Source organism: Phyllobates terribilis, unplaced genomic scaffold (assembly GCF_046119375.1).
Source record: "Phyllobates terribilis strain yellow unplaced genomic scaffold, ASM4611937v1 Scaffold_8__6_contigs__length_399053987, whole genome shotgun sequence".
Lineage (NCBI taxonomy): Eukaryota > Metazoa > Chordata > Amphibia > Anura > Dendrobatidae > Phyllobates > Phyllobates terribilis.
The window spans coordinates 363,079,405-363,092,403 of record NW_027362768.1 but is presented as its reverse complement, the minus strand read 5'-3'; positions in this window follow the sequence as shown (position 1 = coordinate 363,092,403).

The window sequence follows — 12,999 nt, the reverse complement described above, 5'->3', positions numbered from 1 at the left end:
TTGTAAATAAAATGTTTAATATTTTCACATTGTGTCACCTTTTATTCACTCCCTTTAGCAAGACGTCGCTGACTTGCAAGTCTGCACACAGCTATGTATTTTCCTCTATAACCATCTTGCTGCATTTTGGAGATTTAATTGCAGATATTGTATCTGATTTATAACAAATGATACATTACTTTCTGCTTACTATATCTAATATCACAGGATTTTCGATTATCCTTTTCGGTCATATTCCTCCACGATAAAATCCTATTCCATCATCCCCCTAATATTCACTATATATATATAATTTTATGCCAGTTGTAGCAATAGATCGTTAGAGACCCATTTCTTTATACATAACTATAAGGTTTTACCATTTTTTCCATGGATACATAGATTTTTACATTGCAAATGCCATAAGGTTTCAGTCTCCCTTTGACTCTTCAGAGTCCAGAGCAGATGTCACAGCTTTTTTTTTTTTTATTGCAAGGGGTTTCCTACTCTGCTTTGCAGGGACTCAGCAAGATAACAGCACCCTTTGTACCCTCCCCCGATGGCCACACTTAATCCCTGAAAAAGTATCATTCATGAATGCACAGGAAAATGGACAGACTGATAAATCTACTGCAGATTGATTTTATTTTTTTTTAATTTACTTTTTTTTTTTTAATTATAGTAAACTCATTAATGCACAGCTGTTAGTATTTTTTTTTACATATATTATTTTTGTTTATTACTGCTAGTCCTATAGCGCCTTCATATTCTATGGCAATGTATGTAATTGGTCCCTGTCTGCAGTGGGACTCACAATCTAATCTCCTTATAAGATATACGAGTATGAGGGATGATTCCATAGGAAGCCATATGGAGTATATAAGTCGGTCTATTGATCCTTTGAACTTTGTATCTGTAATCATGCACACAGCAATAATGTGTGTGCGGAGACTATATGGTGGCACGCAAAGTGCCACTACACCATATGGCAATATAGTGATTCTAGAGGAGAATACCTGTATAATATGGTAAAACATGGCTCTGAATCCATGAGAAACAAAACATCAAAGGTTCAGCATGGACCCATAGCATTCTATAGCCTCCGAACAGCAAAGTTGTGTGCATTAAACTAATATATGGTTCAGTTGCTTTACTTTTTTTTTTGTTTTATGCACACAGCCTGGTTGTATGGATCTCTAATACAGCTCCTGTAGACTCATAGGACCATGTTTGCTTCAATGGTACGTGCAATATTACAATTGGGCAGCACGGTGGCTCAGTGGTTAGCACTGCAGCACTGGGGTCCTGAGTTCAAATCTAACCAAGGACAACATCTGCAAGGAGTTTGTATGTTCTCCCCGTGTTTGCGCGGGTTTTCTCCGGTTTCCTCCCACACTCCAAAGACATACTGATAGGGAATGTAAATTGTGAGCCCCGATGGGGACAGCGATGATAATGTGTGTAAAGTGCTGTGGAATTAATGGCGCTATATAAGTGAGTAAAATAAATAAACTGAACTGTTATCCAGGATTCAGGGCTTCAGTTCTGGAAGGATTGAATTAGCTATGATATATGGGCAGTGGCGTAACTTGAACCTTGTGGGCTCCAATGCAAAATCTTCAATGGGGCCCCCAACTAATAGTCTTTTCATATGGTGCAAAGGGACCTTTGGGGCCCCTCTAGTCTCCAGGGCCTGGGTGTGATTGCAAACCCTGCACCTAATATAGTTACGCCCCTGTATATGGGATCATATAATCGAATGTACTTGTAGTTTCACCAGTCCAGTTGCTGGTATTTGCTATGGTAGCGTATAAGCACTGGTTGGGGAGGGGGAGGGGAGGATCATGGAGGGCTTCATTCTGGGAACATCTTGGCGAAATATCTCTGCATATAAATGCAGAGCTCAGGCCGATAATTAATCATCCGGACGTCAGTGTGACAGGGGAAGAATTGCAGAGTGTAAACCCGGCCATATAATTGGGAATATAGATTTTAGATGAACTCAAACTCACATTTGGGTTGCACATAACACAGAGGAGGGGGTGTAACGAGCCAAGTTGGTGCCAAACTACAACTCCAAGCATGCCTTGAACAGATCTTATCTAAGATAAAAAATGACTTGGTGGTCCCCCCCCCCCCTGTTCCTTAGTAGAGCAGACCCCCACCCTCCTCACTATGGAGCACTGGTGACACCATGTAATTAACAGTCTGCTCCTGATCCTTTTTTTAGAATGACACCTCGCGAAAATAAGGCTGAACGCTGCACCGCCAATTAATTCACCGACAGCGGATGCAGTCGCAGAGCACAATCAATAGATGGAATAAACCAGGCAGGACAGCGGATACGATCGAGCAACGGGGAATGGTGGAGAGAGGGTTAAAAAGAAATCCCTGATCAGCAGATATATAAGAATCCCAGCAAAGCTTGTGGTTTATTGACCTGATTTCATGTACAGCTTTTAAAGGGCCAGCTAAAAATGCTCTGCTCCTAGCAGCACCATATCAGACACATGGGCATGGAAATGTTCTAGAAACATGAGATAAAGTCGTCATGTGGGGGGATAGGCTTTTTTTTCTGGACTTATTATAGGTGGTTGGTATTGAAGAAGATTTTTCTCATCAAGAAATGGATGATACCAGGGAACAATAGATGATATTCAAGTGCATTAAAATGTGTCAAAAGTCAATAAACTGTTATAGAGAAACCTGTATATAATGTAATCGAACCATCCTAATGAGGAATGAGGGTCTCTTAACTGTCACCCATGAGATCGGGCAGCTGGATTTTACATACCTGATCCTTTTATTGCCACCAAAGGTGTTTAGCAGCTGCTTACTCCCCTCCCCCCATACAGAACAAGTGGAAACTTAGACAATGCTTGTGTATGGGGAGGGCAGGCGAATGACCATACACCCTATATAGCCATCTCTCTTGACCCCATATACATGAGCTCTCGGCCGAGGTTTTGTGTGTTTTTAGTGGGGAGAGAGGAGTAAACTATTAGATGTATCTGAACAATTCATCACCTCTCTGGAGACCCCAGACACATTAGATGGTCCCCCAATCCTACCAAAATCATCTAACTTTCATCTAATGGGTATGGGGGTCTTAAAAATACTTTCTATTCCCCCGCACTCACTAGCTACATTTACAGATGTGGTGTTCTCTGTTATCAGCAATTTTTGTCTATGGGATGCCTGACAGTATATCCAGGAAAATCCCTGTTTTATCTCCCTTATCTCCAGCCACAAGGACCTCCAGATACATTTACAGACATAGGTGTGAGTTTTATTAGCAGCTGTTTTACAAGCTGCCAACGTTTAGGTTTAGCGCCCCTTTAAAAAGATCTAACTGTACTTCAGATTACGACCGTAATATGTGATGACATCAGGGCTGACATTTAAGAATTGGCAGATATTCATTATTAGATCGTCTGAGGAAACCGCCGAGGGTTCAAGTGGACAAGTGGCCTCCGAAATTCTCATTTTAGATTTAGCGAGGAAGAGGCTCGGAATGATAATTACCGTTCCCAAGAAGATCCCTTTAAGGTCGCTTTCATATGGGTCAGTAATGTGGCCGCAGTATCCGGACCTCTGCCGTTCCACTCAAGAATTGCAATGTATCCGTAAAAATCAAATGCTATCCTTTTTTTTTTTTTTTTGAGCACTCATATACAAGAATGGGGGAGTCTCATCCAATTTACGGATGAAAACAGTGCGGCTGCAATCTGTCTTTTTTTATTTCACATGCAGATTCATTCTGAAAAAAAAATGGCTTATCTGCACTGGCAGATGAGCGTATATTCAGTCTGAGTGGGATCCGACAAAAACATCGGATCACACTTGGACCTATGTTAGTCTATGGGGTCGTGCACTTGTCCAATTTTTCCTCGGACCGAGGGAAAAAAAAATCGCTGCATGCCCGAGTTTGATTCAATATTCGGATGCAAATCAAGTCCGTGGAAAACATTTTGACTGCACTCGGATGACATCTGAGTGCGGTCCGATTTCCACGGACTGACAGAATGGAGAAGATGATAATCTGATTTTTTATTTTGCATACGAGGATGAAAAATAGATTAAAATAGGGTTAAACATGTTGATGAAAAATGGTCTGTTTTTTTGCTTTCTCGTATGAAATATTTGACATCTGAATGAAGCCTTAGACGTGTAAAGACTTTGGTCTCGCGCTCACACCTATAATATGGACCTGTAGGTCCCTATAGACTGCTATAGGCCTATTTTATACCGATGTCTCTAATTTTATACATAAGCCTACTTTCCCATGATGAATTTTTGATGCTGCGTATTTTTTGCTGCACTAGAAACTCAGCGTCTCACAGTTCCAACAAAGTGGATGAGATTTATAGAAATTTCGTGCCAACTGTTTTGTTTTTTTTTTACTCGGCATACGCTGACCTGAGGAGCGTGTTTGAAATCCGCAGTATGTCAAATTCTCTCTAGTTTTATGTGCAGATTTTCCCATTGAATTGCACTAGATGCGGGAAATCCGTAGATAAAAAATTCAGCAAAAACAAACAAACAAGTAATTTAATTTACCTAATAGGTGCAGAAAAACTGCAACATCAAAAACTCTGCAAATAGTCATCATGGGAACGTAAAGTATGGAAAACTGCAGCACACTGAAACACAGGCTGTATTACTGAGGCATTATATGGCACAATATATAAGACCCATATATAGGACCCATAGGGATTCACTGTTGTACCATACAGCGTCCATCACCCTTTCAGACCTATTATATACAAGGTTGGGCTCGGTGCACCCTGCGTCAGAGCATTTAACCAAATGTATAGACCTGAGCTGCATTTTAATGATTTAATTAGCCCCACTCACTAGACGGAGGCCAAAAAAGTAACTTCTTGGCCTCAATTTGGCTCATTATGCCATGAAACTGTATAGGAAAGCAGAGAAGACTGCACTTTCCAGTATAAAAAGACTGACGTGATATTCTTTTTATCTTTTTTTTTGTAGTGCAGCGTTCACCCTATATCTCATGGGAATCTACTGCTGTTTTTCACTCACCTACAGCAAATGGATCTTGAAAATGGTGAAAAATTGCAAAGTTGTAGAACTTTTAATTTTCCCATTTTCCTGCCGATCTACAGATTGATTCTTAAAGGAGGACACTAGAGAGGTACAGACGTAGCCGGGGCGGTCTCTTGGGGGTGATAGTTTTGGATACTGAGAGTAGCAGTAGTTGTGCGGGTTTCTGCCCGGCTGCACATCATGTATCCCATGATATATAAGTATGCTGATCACATAGACAGGAGAATATCACAAACTCTTCACATCCCGGTGATGTCGCTGTTCTCCCGATGATCCGATTGGTCGGATATCCTTTTATCCTTGAGAATTCCAGGCTTCTCAGCGCCACGAGGCATTGAAAGCTCAGCACATTTGAAGATCATTGATCTCTATGTCACGCACATAACATATAGCGCAAGGCAAGATTTACATACAAGCCTTAAAGTAACAGTCCCATAAGCTGGGTGCAGAAGTTTGTAATAATGATCTGATTTACATTGTGTTATCTTAATAAAAAAAAACACAATGAATAAATCTCCAAGTGTCAGCGATGACATCACAGATCACCATGATGATTTCATATACACAGCCCATCATGTCGCTGGTGTCATATATTGTCCTTGCAGCCGGAGCTTTATATGTAGGGCTTTATATCTGGGGTTTTATGCTTCCCCAATCCCCTAACACCATGCACGGCCCTCCCTCCCCCATTGCATCTAGCTCACTCTCTGTCTTTGAGACAGTCATGGAAGAAGAAATGATCAGGCTCCTTGCATCTTCTCACCCTACTACGTGCACCAGTGACCCTATTCCCAGCTGTCACCACTCACCTAACTAAATTGTTTAATCTCTCTCATCTAATATCTTTCCCTCATTTAAACACGCCAGCATACATCCATTACTTTAAAAAAACTATCCTCGATCACAACTGCACTGCTAACTACAGACCGGTCTCCAGTCTTCCCTTTATCTCTAAACTCCTGGAACGCCTGGTCCACTCCAGTCTAATCCACTTTCTCTCAGAGAACTCTCTCCTCGACCCTCTACAATCTGGTTTCCGCTCTTTACACTCCACTGAAACTGCCCTCACTAAAGTCTCCAGTGATCTACTAACAGCTAAATCTAATGGTCACTACTCCCTGCTGATTCTCCTGGATCTCTGCCGCATTTGACACTGTGGATCACCAGCTCCTCCTCACTATGCTCCGCTCTATCGGGCTCAAGGACACTGTTCTCTCCTGGTTCTCCTCCTACTTCTTTGACTGCTTCTTCTCTGTGTCTTTTGCCGGCTCCTCTTCCTCTTCCCTTCCCCTTACCGTCGGGGTCCCTCAGGGTTCAGTCCTAGGCCCCGTCCTCTTCTCCTTGCACACTGTCTCTATTGGACAAACAATCAGCAGATTTGGTTTTCAGTACCATCTCTATGCTGATGATACTCTATTATACACCTCTTCTCCAGACATCACCCCTGCATTATTACAAAACACCAGTGATTGTCTTTCCGCTGTCTCTAACACTATGTCCTCCCTCTATCTGAAAGTGAATCTGTCAAAAACTGAACTTTGTGTTTCCTCCCTCCACTAACCTACCTGTGCCCAATATTGCCATCTCCATGAGTGGCTCCACCATTACTCCCCAGCAGCACGCCCACTGTCTTGGGGTCATACTTGATTCAGATCTTTCCTTCTCTCCCCACATCCGATCACTCGCCCGATCTTGTCAACTACACCTCAAAAAAAATCTCTAGAATTCGACCTTTTCTTACCTTTGACTCAGCAAAAACTCTTACTGTAGCTCTTACTCATTCTCGTCTGGACTACTGCAACTCTCTACTAATCGGTCTCGCTCATACTAAACTCTCTCCTCTCCAATCCGTCCTGAATGCAGCAGCTAGGATCCTATTCCTCACCAACCGCTACACCGATGCCTCTCCCATGTACCAGTCATTGCACTGGTTACCCTTCCGCTATAGAGTTCAATATAAACACATCACCCTTACCCACAAAGCGCTCCATGCTTCAGCACCCCCCTACATCTCCTCTCTCATTTCAGTTTATCACCCTACCCGTACCCTCCTTTCTGCTAATGACCTAAGATTAACATCCCCAATAATCCGAATCTCCCATTCCCGTCTCCAAGACTTCTCACATGCTGCGCCAATTCTTTGGAATGCACTACCCAGGACAGTTCAATTAGTCCCCAATACCCATAGTTTTAAGTGTGCCCTAAAAGCACATTTCTTTCCTATTGCCCCACCTCACTTATCTAACTATTCTTTTTTTTCCGTACAAAATTTCCTTCCAAATCAGGACCCTCATATCATTGTTCTCACCCTCCATGCACTTAATAGATCTCTGTGTCTGTACTTGTTCACATACTGTTTGGCGACCGGTTCATGCAGCATTATATGAATACCTTATTTATTACATTGATGGTTGACCGGACAATACAAGCAATTGTTACCATCCACCTTTCGTGTCTCCCCTATTTCCTCATAGATTCTAGCTTGTGAGCAGCAGGAACCTCTCTCCTGGTATCTGTTCATTTATGTGATTATTGTTATTCTGTAATGTCTTTTATTTTCTGTACAATTCAACTCTAAAATGTAACGCGCTGCGGAATATGTTGGCGCTATAGAAATAAAAATTATTATTATTATTATTCCGGGGTCTGTGAGATGAGAGAAAAGGAACAGAGGATTCTGCTCTCATGAATATTTGATCATAGGCGCTGGGGTTACAGCGAGAAGCAGCCGCAGTCTGTCAGGGTCGAGGACGCCAGTTCATAGAAGCGAATACGGAAGCATTGTCACCGCGCGACCAATGGCTTCTCCACGGTGTAATTATACGACATTATACATATCGCAAAGTGTCACCTTACACTGGCGTTTTCCATAGGAAATGAGATTATGATGACCGTAAGGACACGTTCAGAATTGCAAATGGTCATTTCGAAACCTCCATCTGCACGGAAAATTGGGATTTTCAGAATGGAAACTTCTAGTTAGACCAACACCAAGAGGGGCCATATTTTCTTTCAAAGGGGATATCCACCTTTGGGGACAATTTTATTTATTTTTTTTACTTTAATGCATATATTCTGGGCTAAAAATCTATTTTTGTCAATTGGGTTTCATTAAAAAAAATGTCACGCCATTTGTCTTGGTTTTTTTTTACTGTTTTTTTCTCCTCAGCCTTGAACTTTTATGTGGTCTGTGGTCATAAATCAGCTGAGAGGAGCTCATCAAAAGTCAGATAAGAGTTAAAAACCTTCCGAATAAACTATCAGAATGAGTTCACTGACAGATTCTTAGTTAACTCATCGTGCAGCACAATTATTATTATTATTATTTATTTATATAGCGCCATTGATTCCATGGTGCTGTACATAAGAAGGGGTTACATACCAAGTAAAAATATCACTTACAGTAAACAAACTAACAAAGATAGACTGGTACGGAGGGAAGAAGACCCTGCCCTTGTGGACTTACATTCTACAGGATGATGGGGACGGAGACAGTAGGTTGGGGGGGTTGCTGTAGTTCCGGTGTTGTTGAGGAGGCAGCAGGGTCATTGCAGGCTGTAAGCTTTCTTGAAGAGATGGGTTTTCAGTTTCCGTCTGAAGGATCCGGATGTGGTGGATAATCGGACGTGTTGGGGCACAGAACTCCATAGGATGGGGGATATTCGGGAGAAATCTTGGAGGCGACTGGGTGAGGAACGGATAAGTGTGGAGGAAAGAAGGAGGTCTTGGGAGGACCGGAGGTTACGTGAGGGAATGTATCGGGAGATTAGTTCAGAGATGTACGGAGGAGAGAGGTTATGGATGGCTTTGTAGGTCAGTGTTAGTAGTTTGAACTGGATACGCTGGGGGAATGGGAGCCAGTGAAGGGATTTGCAAAGGGGCTTCGCAGAGGAGTAGCGAGGTGAGAGATGAACGAGTCGTGCAGCAGAGCTGAGGATGGACTGGAGAGGTGCGAGAGTGTTAGCATTGAGGCCACAGAGCAGGAGGTTGCAGTAGTCGAGGCGGGAGATGATGAGGGCTTGCACAAGCAGTTTAGTAGAGTTTAGGGTTGAGGAAAGGACGGATTCTGGAAATATTTTTGAGCTGGAGGCGACAGGAGGTGGTGAGAGCTTGGATGTGGGGTTTGAAGGACAGGGCAGAGTCAAGGGTTACTCTGAGGCAGCGGATTGTCGGTACAGCGGAAAGAGTGATGTCATTTATTGTGATAGAAAGATCAGGTGGGGAAGATATGCAAGATGGTGGAAAGATAATGAGTACAGTTTTGTCCACATTGAGCCTGAGGTAGCGGGAGGAGAAGGAGGATATGGCTGCTAGACATGCTGGGATTCTGGACAACAGAGAGATGACATCTGGGCCAGAGAGGTAGATCTGGGTGTCATCAGCCATGGGATTTTATGAGCTGTCCCAGGCCAAGGGTATAGATTGAGAAGGTAGGGGGTCCTAGGACAGAGCCTTGAGGGACTCCAACAGAGGGGGGGGCAGGGTGTGGAGGTAGCGTGGGAGTGGGAGACGCTAAATGTGCGGTTAGAAAGGTATGAGGAGATCCTGGATAGGGCAAGGTCTTTTACGCCAAAGGAAGAGAGGATCTGTAGTAGGAGGCAGTGGTCAACTGTATCGAAAGCAGAGGACAGGCCAAGAAGAAGGAGTACAGAGAATTGTCTGTTAGCTTTGGCTGTAAGCAGGTCATTAGTGATTTTGGTAAGGGCAGTTTCGGTGGAATGGTGGGGGCGGAAGCCGGATTGTCGGTTGTCGAAGATAGAGTTAGATGAAAAGTGGGAGGAAAGTTCAGCGTGAACGTGTTGCTCAAGGAGTTTGGAGGCAAATGGGAGCAGTGATATGGGGCGATAGCTGGACAGGGCGGATGGGTCGAGGGATGGCTTTTTGAGGATGGGCGTGATTGTGGCATGTTTGAAGGCAGCAGGGAAGGTACCAGAGGATAGTGATAGGTTGAAGAGATGGGTTAGGGATGGGACGAGTATGGGGGTGAGGTTGGGGAGGAGGTGGGATGGGATGGGGTCGAGTGCACATGTGGTGAGGTGCGATTTGGAGAGGAGACGAGTTAGGTCTCTTTCCGTGATGTTGGGAAGGGAGGTTATGGGGTTAAGGAAATGGTGTGGAAAACAAAGGGGTTGTGGTGGTCGGACAGTAAAGACTTGCCGTGTTTGGTCAATCTTGTTTTTGAAGTGTGTGGCAAACTCCTCGGCAGAGATGAGGGAGGTCGGAGGGGGCAGTGGAGGACGGAGGAGAGAGTTAAAAGTGTTGAATAGCTGTTTGGGGTTGTAGGATAGGGAGGATATGAGGGTTGTGAAGTAGGCCTGTTTAGCAGAGGTGAGGGCTGATTTGAATGCGAGCGTTGCTTGTTTGAATGCAGTGAAGTCTTCTTGAGTATGAGTTTTCTTCCAACGCCGCTCCGCAACCCTGGACGCTTGTTGAAGCTGTGTAGTGAGGTTGTTGTGCCAAGGTTGCCTGTTGGCTCGTCGCGCTCTGCCATGCATAAGAGGGGCGACCGAGTCAATAGCTGATGCGAGAGTGGCATTGTAGAAAGCAGTGGCGCTGTCTGTGTCATGGAGTGAGGATATGGATGTCAGTGGTAGAACAGAGTCAGAGAGTGTGTGAGTGTCTAGATGTGCAAGGTTTCTGCGGGGGGGTGCTAGCTGCCGGACATGGGTGACAGGTGAGGAGGACAGGGATGAGAAGGTGAGTAGACGGTGGTCAGATAGGGGTAGGGGGAGGTTTTGAGGTTAGATAGGGAGCAGAGTCGGGTGAAGATGAGGTCTAGTGTGTGTCCGTCTGTGTGGGTGGCTGAGGAGGACCACTGAGTAAGTCCAAAGGATGAAGTAAGCGACAGGAGTTTTATAATAATAATAATAATAATAAGTTTATTTTTATAGCGCCAACATATTCCGCAGCACTTTACAAATTTTAGGGGGGACTTATACAGACAATACAGAATAAGCATATCTCATATCGAACGGAGTGAGGGCCCTGCTCGCAAGCTTACAGTCTATGAGGAAATGGGGGAGACACAAAAGGTAAAAAGTACATATATTGTATAATGCAGCCTTGATATACTGAATAGGATAAATAATAATACATGGACTGGTCGCCAGCCAGTATGTGTGCAGTCCTGACAGAGGCTTTTATGTGCATGGTTGGTTTGAACCCGAAGTTGAAGAAGATTTTAATATGGGGGAAAGCTGGGATGGACAGAGTGTGTTTAGGTGATACGCCAGTCTAAAGAAATGTGTTTTTAGGGTTCGCTTGAAACTGTGGGTATTGGGAATTAATCGAACTGTCCTGGGTAGTGCATTCCAGAGAATTGGCGCAGCACGCGAGAAATCTTGGAGACGGGAGTGGGAAGTTCGGATTATGGAGGATTTTAGTTTCAAGTCATTTGCAGAACGGAGGGCACGTGTAGGGTGGTAGACTGAGACAAGGGAGGAGATGTAGGGGGGTACTGAAGCATGGAGCGCTTTGTGGGTAAGCGTGATAAGTTTAAAACGAACTCTATATTGGATGGGCAACCAATGCAATGACTGGCACAGGGAAGAGGCATCTGAGTAGCGGTTGGCGAGGAATATGATCCTGGCTGCTGCGTTCAGGACGGATTGGAGAGGGGAGAGTTTAGTAAGAGGGAGACCGATTAGTAGAGCGTTGCAATAGTCAAGACGAGAATGAATAAGAGCGACAGTAAGAGTTTTTGCCGAGTCAAAGGTGAGAAAAGTCCTGATTCTTGAGATGTTTTTGAGGTGTAGATGACATGAACGAGCGAGTGATTTGATGTGAGGAGTGAAAGAAAGATCTGAATCAAAAATGACCCCAAGACAGCGGGCTTGTGGCTGAGTTTTGATGCTGCTGACTGGCGAGTGTCAGTGGGGATGTTGAAATCGCCCATGATGATTGTGGGAATGTCATCAGAGAGAAAGTAAAGAAGCCAGGTGGAGAATTGGTCGATAAAGGCAGTGATCAGGCCCGGGGGTCGGTATAGCACAATGGCTACAGAAGGCAAACGGTGCAAAATTTTTAATGAAATCCAATTCCAAAAATTATTTTTAGCCTCGAATACATGGATTTAAGTAGGTGGACAACCCCTTTAATGACAGTCTCTCTGGTCATTATGGATATCTGAACGTGGTCCGATTTTTCATGGACTGACAGAATGGAGAAACTTTTTTTTTTATTTTCTTTCCATATTCAAAAAAGTGATGCCACTCTGATCAAAGTCTGATCTGAATAATCCATTGTTCTTGGATATCCTGTGACCCTATCCTTAGAAATAGCGCCACTCCCGAGCATTGGGTTGTGTCTGGTATTGCAACTAAGCCTCATTGAAAAGTATGGAGTTGAGCTGCAATACCAGGTACAACCCATGGTCAGAGGTGGCGCTCTTTCTCAAAGAAGTTTTTCTAATCCTGGCCAGCCCCTATTACCTGGGTTCCCCTTCCGACAGAAGCATTTATCCCCCATTCACTCATGTCTTCTATGCACCAGGCTTTGGCTAGGAGGAGACTCAATGGATCTGCGGCTGGGCATGCACAATGCTTCGCCTTCGAGCGCTGCGGGTAGGGGAAATTGTGTCCTGCATTCCAGTGGAATACCCCTTTAAGACATCTCTTCCCCTAATATCAGGTGCTGCAGTACAGTAGCTGCTCTCGCTTTTAAAGGGGTGATGATGATGGCGTCTGACACCCGACATACTGAGACCGCTGATATCATGGGCTTATTACTCATTTCCAGGATGTGCCTGTATATCGCTGTGAGCACATACCTGGGAACACATCACCAACCCCCCGGGCGACGGTACATAGTTGCAGCAGGAATGCATTAGTCACATCACTAATCAGTGCGGTTATTGGCTTTAAAGTCACAGATGAAATAATAAAAAAGTGAAAGTAGCGCAGAATAAATGTGAAATAAATGACATCGGTCCGGGTGCCGCCGTCTGCTGTG